This window comes from Haliotis rufescens, unplaced genomic scaffold, assembly GCF_023055435.1.
Source record: "Haliotis rufescens isolate VD_foot unplaced genomic scaffold, xgHalRufe1.0.p SCAF_10, whole genome shotgun sequence".
Lineage (NCBI taxonomy): Eukaryota > Metazoa > Mollusca > Gastropoda > Lepetellida > Haliotidae > Haliotis > Haliotis rufescens.
Genome location: NW_025963780.1, coordinates 3,946,135 through 3,961,383, shown reverse-complemented (window position 1 = coordinate 3,961,383; position 15,249 = coordinate 3,946,135). Strand labels below are relative to the sequence as shown.

General features: G+C 37.6%; 1 protein-coding gene across 6 annotated transcripts in view; it reads left to right on the top strand.

The window, feature by feature from the left end:
* Positions 1-15,249, top strand: part of LOC124121198 — a 129,217-nt gene that overhangs the window by 4,320 nt on the left and 109,648 nt on the right. The window lies entirely within an intron of this gene.

Genomic DNA, 15,249 nt, shown 5'->3' with positions numbered 1-15,249 from the left:
ATGTTCTGTATTTGTGAAAATGTATTTTCGGTAACAGTGGAAGTAGAGAATTGAAAATCCTTTTAACTAGGAGCCTTTCAATACTTCTTTTTCACCCTTGACAAAGAACAAACACACCAAAATAAAATTTAGGAGAACAGGGGAAAGAATATCCGACTTTTTCAACTGTTAAGAGTACAGCCATGTTGATGTGTGTTTACACGTGTAACACTGAATTGTTCTGAACTTTTTCCTTCTTTGTGTTATAAACACACAAGGTTGTTTGAAGACGGAAGCATGATATGATCACCAGGCCCAAACAGGGTGAGTGACTGTTTGAATAACGGATTATTTGAATTGTGCAGTTTCAAAAAGTGGGTCCTCACAAGGACTGGTCAGAGAATGGGCCTTGTCTTTAATGTTCCTGTTGACATTTACTTAATAAATATTTGACGCAGCTTCATATATTTTGTTTATCATTCTGGTAATTTGGTTTTCGCAGAAACAGAATTTATGATGAATCTTGTTTTGTATTTCTTGTATTTTTCAGTTTTAAGTCCTTATAGTGGTGAGACTGGGCTGGTTTCTTTGCCCTTTCTTTTTCATTGAAATTGTTTTTTTCTTGGTTTTGTTGCTAGGTGTAACCCATTGTTATTTATTATTGTTTCAGATGAATGGAAAAACACAATAAGATTGATTGGTACTTTAACATTGCTGCAACAATGAAAATAAATTCTTCTATTATTTTGACAAGTGATTTGCGCGAATGGTCCCCACCTCGTCCCATTTTGAATGATCATTATGAACACAAATTAATATTCATGAACTCAAAAGGACTCCGATAATGTTTTAAGCCATTGAGTCTTTGCTTACTAGTTATCGTTCCCATTGGGTAGTGATAGTTATCTTTGGGTATTCAATATATTGCTACTGCTTTGGGTCCAGTCTTTTGGCTATTTCTACACCAATATTTAAAAAACAACCGCATTCTGCTTAGAGTGCTGTATCTGGTGACCTCTAAGTTGTATGTATGTGCTGCCCAGAGTTCACAACAGCAACATACATGTCTCATTAGCAATTAGCGAGAACTGGATTTTTTTATGCATTTTTCACAGCAGCAGAGTTCATGCATTTTGTACCAGCATTCGATCAGTAAATAAGATCTGTCAAGAAATATGGCAGGGATATATCTAGGATTGGCAGACAAATTTGGGAAAAAATCAAGATAATGGTCAAAATTGGATTTTTTGAATGTTCTTAATTTAATAAATTCTGATGAATTGAGACATTTTTAATTCAAATTGAAAATGTTGACTGTGATTTGCTGCTGACTTGGGGCTGAATATCACCCTCCAAGCAGGAATAGATGAATCTCTGCAATTTGATAAGGATAAGTTGGGTTAATATGTGGATTGTTGTTTTACTTTCGGATTTTTAAAAGTTTTCATGCATATTTGTGAGCAAGCAATTCAAAATGAATTGAGCAAAGGGGATACATTTTGCATATCTTATGCAAATGCTCAGTTTATATGGAGCTCTGACTCAGTGTCATTACCACAAGTATCAATTGCTTGTGTGCAGGAGAGCAACCACAACAGCTACTCCAGTGAAACATGATGTGACCTTGAACTGCTTGATATTGAAAATTATACTCCTGCACTGACCTCCGACCTGCCCATTCCCTCCAGTCATTCATCCGTGACAAATCTGCTATTGAAGGGACAGTTGCCATTGTTGCAGCGAGCATGTTTTGTATTCCTCTTTCAACCATGAAATTACAATTCAATAGTATTCTGTCTGGAGGGTCAGTGAATGGTCAATTCTATTTGGGTCAATAGTGCTATTGGTAATCCTAACAGTGACATTCCTGCAGTGGAATTCCTGCAGTGATCAGTGTTGGATGTGGATACTCCCAAGGGAGCTGAGAATGAAATCAAGTGCACACGGACTGGTGTAAAAATAGTTTAGCCCTGTGTGGTGTAGTGTGGTGTGGTGCACAGTATAAATAGCTAGCTGTTATTATTATTATGGTTAGGATGTAATCCAGTGCTTCCAAGAACTTCTGGAGCCGTTGAGTATTTACCTGCGCATATCCTCTTTGGGCATTCTTTATGTATTTACTTTTATCTGTCATAATCTTTAGGGTATTTCTATACAGTTGAAATATACCATTCAACATTTGCTAAGGACATCTTTGACTAAACATGACTATTTTGGTCCTTTGCATATGTTGAGAAGTATAATTCCCTTTTAATTTTGTTTCAGGTCATTTCTAGTTTCCATTTGTTGATGTGCGACCCCCCCCCCCCCCCCCCCCCCCCCCCCCAGGTGTGTTGAATGTTACCCTCACTACAGTCTCAGTTACAAAAAAGCCCTTTTGTGCATTTTTTCCCCTGCTGTATTGAGTTCTCGTATGATGCATAAAAAAATATACATATGCAAGCTGGATTACTACACCCAATGTTCTTATGCCATGTTTTTTTATATTTTTCATGCATAATTGGACATAAGCAACTCAAGTTTATTTAGGTAGTGATAATTCATTATGCATATTTTATGCAAATATGCTACTTATCTGGAGCTCTAAAGGCGACTATATTATTCCGTTCATATATACGCATGATTGGGTTGGTATTGTGTAGTTTGGAGGAAATAGAAACTGTCATGGATGATTGGATTTGAATTCTGAAACAGCCCTTGTAAAATATGTCCTTGTATTGGGTGTAATAATCCTCATATGACACTGTTTGCCTAGTGTAACTGATCAGTTTCACTCCTAGTTTAAGGCTGAAAATGCTTTCAATTCTCTGGGACAATGTGGGTTGCTCTTTCTAGGTGTTCAAGGGTTTCAGATCGGTTCTTTTTTTTATATTGACTGATGTCAAGTCTTTGAAAGGCAATTAGAAGTGATACACATAAAGAGGAGAATTCATGGATGTCAACTTGTTCATTATGAGGAACACAACGTTTCGGAGTATATGCTTACTCCTTCATCACAACGTTTCGGAGTATATGCTTACTCCTTCATCACAAAGTTTCGGAGTATATGCTTACTCCTTCATCACAAAGTTTCGGAGTATATGCTTACTCCTTCATCACAACGTTTCGGAGTATATGCTTACTCCTTCATCACAACGTTTCGGAGTATATGCTTACTCCTATGCTTACCCCTACTCATTCACCTGATGAAGGAGTAAGCATATAATCCGAAATGTTGTGATCCTCATAATATAGAAGTTGACATCCATAAATTCTCTTCCCCGACTGATTGTCCTTCCAAAATATATGTCCTTTTAAAATTTTGTAATGATGTAGATGAATGTCTTATCAAAAGTTGATAAAATCATGTAAATGTCCTAAAAATTCCATTTGTCTCCAACATCACGTGTGTCCCAGTATGCTGTGCAGGAAGTATTTTAAAAAGAGAGTTGTTCAATTTTACATTTCATGACTCCAGCTGGTCCATGTTGCCCATGCTTTTTGCTCTCGCATACTTTAATCAAATTCCTTAATACCGCGACACACTGTATTGTTTCACTATCAGGTATGTTGATTTTTTCTGGTATTTCTTGCATTTGGACAGTTCATAAATTGAATAGAACAAGCCGCAACGGATTTGATTGAAAATGTAGAACCTTGAGCTAAGGAAAAGCCCCCCAGGCCGAAAACGCTGTAATATTCTATACATTACAATTGAGAGTGGACTCAAACAATAATGTGAGTGGACTGAAATTTGAAGTACAACCAGTCTTAGTTCTGGAACTAAACATACTGAAAAATCATTGTTTTTGGAACAGGAAATTAACATAATATTTTTGTTAAGGCCTTGTCCATGTTTTTAGTGATAAATATAATGTGTCACTATGCTTTTATGATGAAAAATATATGTTTTACTGATGTACAATTCAAGGTACCTGAGTATGTTTTGTATGTTTTGATTTTAAAGTTACATGATTTGTTTACAAATGATATTTACTGATGGAGTGGATCGTTGCTCACAATATTGATCACTGGATTGTCTGGTCCAGACTTGATTATTTCCAGGCTTCAGTCACACAGCTGGAATATTGCCGTGTGGTGTTGAACCTCAAACATACACCTTCCATACAAATGTCATAAGCTCATTCAGTGACATACACACTGTAGAACTAGAAGTATGTCAACCATTGAAATATGTGTTACTGTTAAGATAATCTTAGTGGCTTAGTAATGTCAGTCCAGCAATATATACTGCTAGACTTGCTTGAATCTCCAAGGAAATTATTATTTTATTATCAAATACAGTTAGATGAACAAAACAACTTCTGAACTCATTTTGTTTGGAGACTCAGACTATCTAGACTTGCTTATTAGGGCTGCAACGAATACACTGTGAGGGCGAATACGATTCATATCACAAATATAGGGTAACGAATACCCTATTAATTCACAATTACAATAACAAGTCAGCAGTTTATTTATTATTTATCATATTCAGTGAAACAATAACATAAATTATTTGACATGGTTTGTTAATTATTAATATATTATCAGTGATTATACATTTATTTACTGCACTTATCCAGGTACTAGTATCTGCTCAAATGTGACAATGACCAGTGACAATTATACTGTCAAATTAAATATTAGAGTGTTATTGAAAGAAATCTATGCATATAATATGTTGTTACGGATATTTTTAGGTACAGGGTATGTAAATATACATGATAGCATATTCATAATTATTTGATTCTAGTGGCCATGAATAACAAATTCAATTCATGAATGGTTACGGTTCGATTCACCATATGCGCGAGTGAATCGTAACAGCCCTAACAGTATTTTCTTAATGGAAGTGAACACTTTTTTTAAAAAGAACACAGCTGTGTAGAAGGGGTGCGCATTATACACGCCATAATGAATTTTGATGTTTTTTTCCCCAACGGAAAGACATTACCGTGAACACATAACACCGGAAATACCATGTCAGCAAATCCATACTGAAGTACGCAAATTAATCACGTAATTACACTGTCTGGTTAAGTGTTCTTTGTATATCTGGACTTATGTTTGTAACTTATTTCATTAATTTTCTTCAAAATTCCTTTTAATATTGTTTTAATTAATTTTGGCAAAATCGTGTGAGAAGCGATCGCACAACTCACCGTTATTAACAGCAACCACGGTCAGATCGCAACTCACGCCTTGAAGCGAACTTTAGTTGACAGAGAATGGATGCATATATCATAAATGCCATACTTTGAATCGTTAAATGTAATATTTGTTATAATTTGACGATTCTATGTCAACATCACATGCGCAGGAGCCTCCATGGTGACTGGTCAAATTGTTTCATGTGATAAAAAATAACTGGCAATAGCGATCAGCTGCTACGCTTAGGATTATTATTGTTTTAAATATATTTAGTAAAAGCTGCAACTAAATTGACAAGATATATAGGAATATATTATTCCTGATAAAAAAAATAGTTTCGGATACTGTTTTTGCCGATCCTTGCATTAAAATCCTTTCAAGTTATATCATTGGGTGTGTCTTGACCGAATCACCGGTAGATTCAAGAAAACGTGTGTACAGCTGATTGCTGTTTCTGGCTTAGTTTACTAGAAAATACACAAGGTAATCTTAATCCCTGGATGTAGAACAATGCCTAGCAGAACAAAAACTACAATTTAAACGGTAAATCAACATGTCTGGTGATCTTTTATCATAAATTTCAAATTTGTATTGACCAAGTTTCTCATCACCTGTTCGTTTACCGGAATTCGCTGAAGGGGTACTGTGTAATGTTTTTCTGCACATAAAATTCAAATTTTTTTCTTCTCCAAAATACTGAATCCGCAAGAGGTGGGTGCGCTTTTTACTTAGGTGCGCACTATACTCAAGAAAATACGATATCTAGACTTGCTAAAATCCATAAGGAAATTAGAATTTCCAAATTTACACTTATTTAAAAAATGTAAGTTAAATTTCCAATGAAACATAAATCTTTTTTGTTTCTATGAAAGACTCAGACATCTATCCTTACTTAAATCTACAAGGAAATCAGCGTTAGAAATTGACACTGGTCCTGTCGTCCTTCCCAAACTGCCCAATAGCTAGGTATTTTTAAGTGTTTTGCTATATTTTATCATTATAAGGACTAGTGGACTAAAAATGTTAATTTCAACCAATGAAAATTTTTATTTGATATTTTTACAGTTAAGTCAAAACAAATGGCAGTTAAGTTTACACAAAAACATGAACTTACTGTGTGCCTAATAACGTCTAACGGCCCACCAAGATTGACGTAGGTATTTTGTTCAGAAGAGACTTGAAGCAAGTCTACACTCTACCTGTAGTTTCCTCACCTGTGTTGGAGGGCTATATATAGAACAGCTTTAGTTACGACATGGGCTTCTTGCCCCAGATGTTGCCTCAGTCAGCTCTAAATATGTCAGCAATTCAACAGGCATCGTCACCACATGGAATTGATTGTGTTTGAAAATTCAACTTTCCGTTATGCTAACCTGTTTCTGTGTGTTTAGTGCACGGAGAGCGCTGTGTCTTCAGAGATCTCTTGTAGAAATGTACTGCCGTTGAAGGTTTATTGAAAATTCCCTTGGATATTGGTGAAGCGTTGTCCTCGTGAAATAAGGAGGGTTTCTAATCCTGGAAACATCATTGTAAGGTATGGTAAATATGTTGTATTGCTTTTTGTCAGTTTCTGGATAAGTTTGTTGATTCAGACAGATGTTGGCATCTCCTGCTTTAGGATCACCGTACCATCTTTTTGTCATAGTATTTTATAATTACAAAGAGATGTATTTAAATTTTTATTTGTGTTTTTCTTTCTTTTTCAAGGACATTGTTATTTATATTGTTTCCTTCTCTACGGTATTGTTATTTAACATGTTTAAGCAGAGGGAAAAGTTAATTGTATCAGAAACATGTGAAATGGGTTCGAGGCTCTTATTACAACAAGTAGAATGCTATTTTCAGGCATTCATTTGGCAGTGTGGGCAAAATATCTACTGTTGAATTGGTGTGTGTGTGTGTGTGTGTGTGTGTGTGTGTGTGTGTGTGTGTGTGTGTGTGTGTGTGTGTGTGTGTGTGTGTGTGTGTGAGTGTGTGTGTGTGTGTGTGTGAGAGACAGAGAGAAAAAGAGACAGAGAGAGAAAGAACACCACAAACATTAAACACCACACTCAGCCATAATTCACTTATATTACGGTAGCCTGTAGACAATCCATTCTTGACCAGACAATCCAGTGATTGATATTATGAGTACATTGTCGGGGTTCGCTGACAAGTCGCCGGGTCTGGCCCCCCGATCCATCATGGGGACCCATTCTAACCCAGAATCCCCATGAAATGGTACCCCAATTGATTTCCCTGTTTACTGTTTATTTATGCTATTTTGGTAGGGTTTCATTACATGTCTATTGTATATGTACATGTATTGTATACAGGATAGAAGTATCTATCAAATACAAGTCTGCCCCGCCCAAAGTATGTGACTAGTCAAATGACACAAGGTACAAGAACTCATATACCGTATTTGACGTAATAAGCGCCCCGCTCTGTTAAGCGCCACGGGGATATTTGCTAATACATTGGCTAGTGAACAATCCCTATTAGCACCCATTCGCGTTGATCAATGTACACAAGACTTATTTATTCGCATATAATACGCACTTGTATGTTATATACACCCTTGATTATGGGCAATGAAATCCTGGAAAAATAAATCTGTCGTATATAAACATTTCAGGCTGTCAGCATAAACCACATAATTTATCTTTCAACACTGTTTTTTCACCAAAATAATATTCTAATAAGGGCCCCCTATTTCTAATTTTGAGAGTGCCTTGGGCGCTTATTGGTATGACTGGTCCACATGGACTTCATACAATACTACGAATCCCCCTTGGGAGGGGAATAACCATTTGAGTGGGAGAATAAATCCCTTGTACCCCGCCATGAAGAAGACAGGCTGCACATTGATTTCTGAGCAGGGAAATACATCTCATGCACCCTGCTATAAAGCAAGAAGCTGCACGTTGTTGTCAATGAAAGTCACTTGACACAGTTTTCCTCAGCTCAGTTGAATTGCTGTTTTCAATCAATTTTCAACTTGTTTTATTTCTGTTACAATGTCAGCTTGAAACAGGTTGACAAGATAACTTTGTTGTAGCAGTATCATTAGAGGTTTATGTGGCTATATGCATCTTCCGGTAGGTTTCATACCTTGAGGATGTTGAGTGATACTGCTACAACTTATAGTTATATACCAGCTACTGAAACACATCATGAGCAAGTGTACCTGGGACTCCCTTGCAGACAGAATAAAGGAAAATACATACCGTATTCGACGTAATAAGCGCCCCGCTCTAATAAGCGCCCACAGGGATATTTGCTAATACATTGGCTAGTGAACAATTCCTATTAGCACCCCTTCCAATTGATCAATGTACACAAGACTTATTTGAATTAAATTCTTGAAAAATATATCTGTCGTATATAAACATGTCAAGCTGTCAGCATAAAGCACGAAATTTACGATCTTTCAACTCACCAAAATAATATTCTAATTTTGAGAGCGCCCGGGGCGCTTATTATGTCGAATACGGTAATACAATAATGGGAGGGTGGGTGCAAATTAATCCTCACCTCACCTCACCTCACCTCACCTCACCTCACCTCACCTGTTGGAAACTAAAACATTCCAGTCCAATCATTGATGAAATCTTTTAATCTGCTCCATGCTATGTTTCCATAGTTACATGTCTTGCTATTGACTATGTATCAAGTCATATCTACCAGTTGGTTGTTTTTATCCTGTATCTATCAGAGGCACATTGACTGCTGGAGACACTGTCATGGCAACATGATTTAAGCGGTTGTTTGCCTGGAACTTGTGGATGAAGACAAATGTTATAAACCAAAACAAAATTTTCTGTCCCATGATAAGGCCATAGTGTGTATATTTGTATATTTCAGTTTTTGGTGTCAAAATCAGAAAGTCGGAGAAGGGAAGTAAAAATATAACAAATGCTGACATCAGCTTTTTAAAAGATTGATCACAGAATGTTTTTTTTAAATATTACCTGCAGGAGAGGAAAAAATAAGTAAAAATATACTGATGCTAAAAGGTCAAATGATAAATTCACCGTCTTTAACCCCATTATCTGCTGGTAGACGTACGTGATACTGCTACAACTTATAGTTGGAAGTTGGAAGACAAAGGGAGTTGATTTCTGTGTTCGTGTATCAGGACACGAGACATACCTCTGGATCTATTATGCAAGGAATTTCGCTACGATTCGTTGACTGAACGATTTGGCAAAATATTAATGTCAAATTTAGAATCATAAATCTCATAGATGATATTTGTTGAAACACTGAGTAATATCAAAATACACTTGCATGGTTGATGGGTTGGCAAAAACAGTGTGTAAATTTGGATATTTTTTCAGTTTTGAGGAAAATGGATGTCGATGGGTTCATGAGTCAACAAATAAGAACGTAATGGCCAAATGGGAACATATAAAATAATATCAACTGAACCCCCCCCCCCACCACCTCATGTGAAATGCTACCAAGCATATTTTCTTCATTTAGCTCACATTGATCAACAGTTATTGTGCACAGATGCCTTTATGGGTTTGTTTATTATAAACAGCATGCAGAAATATATTGCCTCCAGCCTAACATTTGTGAAAAATGAAGATGAAAATCTAATGATTAATTTATTGTGGCTAAGATGGATAGGCAGTGAGATTCTGAGTCACATGCAAATGATTCTGCTCGCTTTAAGGCAGCATTATGCATGCAATATATAATTGTGATGAATACATTATTATGCATTCCTTATTTTACCAAAGAGAGATGATTTAGAGACGTCAGACATGAAAACTTTTGTGTGAAGTTTTTTTGTTAATTGTTGATGCAAAAAGTGATGACGACAAGATTTTTTGAAACATGTTGTTTATCACTTTTTAAGAAATCTTTGGCATATTAAGCTTCAAAAGCAAAAGCTTTTGTGTTAAATGTTAACAGCTGCTTAATGTGAAAAGTTATGAAAACAAGATTTGTTTCACTCTTTAAGACCTGTGAAGATCCGGGGTAGAATACGTCTTTCGCAACCCATGCTTGTCGTAAGAGGCGACTACCGGGATTGGGTGATCAGGCTCGCAGACTTGGTTGATGCATGTCATCGTATCCCAATTGCATGGATCGATGCTTGTGATCTCAATCACTGGATTGTCTGGTTCAGACTCGGTTGTTTACAGACCGCCGTCATATAGCTGGAATATTGCTGAGTGCGGCGTTAAACAACAAACAAACAAACACTTTTAAAGATACTTTGATATTTGGTTTGTGACATGGATGGTCAACATTGAAGATGTTGCAGCTATTGTCAGTTAAACTATGCGGCTTAAACAGTCGTATGTATTCTCTGTTGAATTCGTATAAACACCTCATTGTATGCTGTGAGTATTGTGATGCATTTGTGGCATGCATCGTGTAGTAAATTGTACACTGGATGACCTAATGTTCAAATAATGTCAGTCATTCTGCTTCTGAGGTTTCTATGGCAACCATGCATTGATTGACAGGTGTGATGTCATTAGGTAGAATGGCTCCTTTATTGGGGAATGTCATGTTCATTTCATTGAGGAGGGTGACGAGGGGGATCCCAGGTGTCGCTTCCTAATATAGCTGTTTTTTAGATGTGTAACAGATAAATATGAACATTTTGAACAATAGATAAGTTATTGCAGTGATGGTTAAGGGATAGATAAATTTGATGAGGGGGTTTGTTGATACTGTGGGGCTGAACTATTATGTGCAGGGTTCACTCTAGGAATTTTCTGACATGGTCCTTATTTGAAAATGTCAAATATTCCAGAGGCACACGACAATTGCCCATACAGCACAATGTTAAAATGACCCATTGTCTTTGAAAATGTGGGCCTTTCTTTGATTTAGGGGCTGCAAACACAAGGGCCCCCTAGAATTAGCCCTGGATGTGCGTGATAATATTGTTGCAGCGTTGGCCGGCTGTGACACGAGTTGCAACAAGAGTGAAATTGAAGGTGAATATTGATCTGTGTGGTGGCTTATTAGCTGATCTATCCCTGCATAAGCTCCCATTTTGACATTTCATAAAAGTTTAATTTCATATTGAGTAGAGTGAATGAGTGAGTGGGTTTTAACTGTATTAGTCACAGCACGTCAACTTGAGGCAGGAGGACAATCTGAAGTTCACAGGTCATAGACGTTTACTAGTTTAGAGGAACCAGATTTGTCCCGATGTTTGTTTGTTGTTTGAAGCAATATTCCAGCTAAATGATGGCAGTCTGTAATAATCGAGTCTGAACCAGACAATCCAGTGATAGACATAATAAGCATCCACGCAATTTGGAAATGATGACATGCATGGACCAAGTCTGCGAGACTGACCACCCGATCCCGTTAGTCGCCTCTTATGACAAGTATGGGTTGCTGAAGACCGGATCTTCACAGGTGATTGTCCAGATGAAGTCCTTGAAGGGGGAAACATTGAAGAGCTGCATCACCTTGGGCTTTCATCCCACATTCAACACTCTGTGGTTTTACTGAAATACTGGTACAGTTCAAAACATAAACTCACTCATTTAATGAAACTGAAGCGCATGTATATAGTGCAGACAGTTTTAGGATCATAAGCAGGGGGAACCGTGGGTTCTAACCACCAGCAGATCCTTGTATGGCTAAGGGAAACAACTCTGCTTATAGACATACAGGGTTTCTCAGTCAGCATTAGTCTTGACTAGTAAACGCATGCACACAGGCAGGCACGCAGACATACACGTCGTTATATAAGTGCTACAGTCTTGAACGCGATGTTAAACCCTCACTTCGGGGTGGTCGGGTAGCCTAGTGGTTAAAGAGTTCGCTCGTCACGCCGAAGACCTGGGTTCGAATCCCGACATGGGTACAATGTGTGAAGCCCATTTCTAGTGTCCCCCGCCGTGATATTGCTGGAATATTGCTAAAAGCGGCGTAAAACCAAACTCACTCACTTGCTAAACCCTCACTTCACCTATAATTATCATGATTGTTTTTATGGTGATTTATTTTGCTTATCTGGAGCCAAAAGTCCCCGGGGACAAACGTGACATCCATAAACACAGTAAACTACTGATGCCCACTGTGAGCACCCTCAGTATGTGTGGTTCACCCTTGCTGTGTCAACATTTACATAAGCACCATAATAGATCAACAATTTGTGATTCATATTTCAGGTATTTAAGTGTTGTTCATGTGAGGGCATAGATGTTGAACTTTAAGACCAGCACTATGTGTGCAGGAGACATTCCCCCAGCTCTAGGGAGTTTTCACATGTTCATGGTTCAAGGTGTCAGTGCTTCTCATGATACGGATCTACTGCTCAATCTTAGAGGACAGTAATACGATATGTGGCGTTATTGGTTAAAAAACAGTCTTCGTGAACAAAGCTGTGATGTTTTGGAAGGTCAGGGCCTTGAGAGGTGGAGAGGTGACAAGAATGTTCAGAAGTAATAGTAAAGAGCACTTTATGTAAGATTTTTGAACATTTTTTCTGTCAGAGTCAAGATAACTGTTATTTTTTCCAAAATGAAATACCATATTAGACATAAAAAGCACCCACGCCGATATTTGCTAATATATTGGCTAGTGAACAATCCCACTTAGCACCCCTTCCGATTGATAAATGTACACAATGTCTCTTATTATGTCAAATACGGTAAATAAATTTACCATGAATATGTTCAACTTTTTAAATCTTCTTTAAGGTGAGTTTTGCACCTCTTTGATAACAAAAGGCACATAAATTTGTTAAAAAAATCTTGGTTCTGTGATTAAATTCCAACAGGAAATTGACCCCTTCGAAAATCCACCTTAACAAATGGTCACCATGACTGATCAGTAAATACGCAATAGTCTATTACTTGAAAATTGGGCACATAGCCTGCTGGTTGTGTTAGTGTGAATTGAAGCCTTTAATATCCTTACAAAAATCTGCCTGTCCGAGACTTGTAAAATTCAGACATGAGAAGTGATATATCCTCTGGACTATCACCTTTAACATTAGGGAGATGACACGTTTTGGAATAGTGTCAATAAAAATTAATTCCTAACAGATCTCCATACAAGGTCGCATCATGGGAACCTGCTAATCAGCCCATCAGTGTAGAGGCTTCATTCAGACCAAGGGGCGGTCGGGTAGCCTAGTGGTTAAAGCGTTCGCTCGTCACGCCGAAGACCCGGGTTCGAATCCCGTCATGGGTACAATGTGTGAAGCCCATTTGTGGTGTCCCCCGCCGTGATATTGCTGGAATATTGCTAAAAGCGGCGTAAAACCATACTCACTCACTCACTCATTCAGACCAGCATATCAGATTTCAGTATCTTGAAAACAGACTTATTTGGCCTGATCCGAATGTAAACAATAAAAGCCGCCCCATTATGTTGTTGTTTATTGCACTCTGTGGTAGAAAACCACTGAAGGAATATTTTATTTTTGTGGGTGTTTTCTTTTGTTAGAGTTTGAATTTCAAAATAGAGTTGATAAGGAAATGACGCCAAATCAACTTGGTAAGCTTAGATCGCGTTATGCTCAGGAAACATCATTTCCAGCTAGATGTTTCTGTAAGACAGTCATCTGATTCAACTGATTAAATATTTCGAGGTCCCTTTTGTACAAGTCCGTGATTTTGAATGTGGATCTATTCCAAACTTGTGTTCAGAAGAGACTTTTTGATAGGTCAGGAGTGATTAGATAGTAATGCCTCTTCCGGAAGTAAGATTTGGTGTGGAATGGGACCAGGGTATATAACGGATAATTAAATAGACATATGATATGTTGTATCATCCAGGATTGTCCTTGGTCGGGGGCCGTACGTTATCACGTAAGTTAAATCATGAATCAAGCTAATCTCAATGCTGTGCTTCACCATGTTTGTTTGATGTTTAACGCCACACTCAGCAATATTCCAGCTATATGACGGCAGTCTGTAAATAATCGAGTCTGGACCAGACAATCCAGTGATTGACAACATGAGCATCGATCTACGCAATTTGGATCGATGACATGCATCAACTAAGTCAGCGAGCCTGACCATCCGATCCCGTTAGTCGCCTCTTATGACAAGCAAAGTCGCCATTTACGGCAAGCATGGGTTGCTGAAGACCTATTCTGCCCCGGATCTTAAGGGGGATTAGATAGTAATGCCTCTTCCGGAAGTAAGATTTGGTGTGGAATGGGACCAGGGTATATAACGGATAATTAAATAGAGATATTATATGTTGTATCATCGAGGATTGTTCATGGGTTGATGATGATGGTGAAGCCCATTTCTGGTGTTCCCCGCCGTGATATTGCTGGAATATTGCTAAAAGGGGCGTAAAATCAAACTCACTCACTCACTCATGGGTTGATGGCAGTACATTATCACTTAAGGTAAATCAAGCTAAGGTCAATGCTGTGCTTCACCATGTACACTGTTGGTTCTATCGATAGATATATTAAAATGACAACCCCTCCCCCCCCTGAAAACACTATTGATCATTTATTACATTTTAAATGTTAAAATTGCATTTGGGGATGATCCAGTGCATAACAGTGTGTGTGTTATTGGACAGTCGTGTTCAAACCCCAATGATGCATATTTGGCTTCCAATGAAATATACATGTTAACATATTATTTTGTGATAAGTTGGAAAAATTAGCAGGTTATGATGTTTCAAACATCTGTTTTCATGATATCCTATTTCAGATACATTGTAGCAGGTGTTGATGTATTGATTTAGCAGACTGATGTTTAGTGTAGAAATTTGAACATATGTGTGCAGATGCACTATGTATTTAGGGTTGAGTGGAAAATCACAAGCTGTGAATAAAGTTTACTCAATCAAATCACATGGGGAAATAATTACTGTTTTATACACTTGGGGAAGTATTTATGCAAAGGAAGTTGCTAGTGCACCTTGAGTGTTTATGATCACGGGGATGAATTTAGGAGTGTCAGAGATGCCAGGTGCTCTAAATAGTAGCTGGTTTTATTGGGGGTATATAACAGGGATGGGGATGAAACTATAGTGCAACTTGAGAAAAAACAGAAAAAGGTTGTGTGTTGGGGGCTCCTGATTAGGGTGGGTATATTTCCTTTTTCTTTATGGAGGTGTCTCTGTGACACCAAGATAGTGTCTCATCATGATAATCATGTTAACAGTATTTCATCAGTAACGTCAACCTTGATTTTG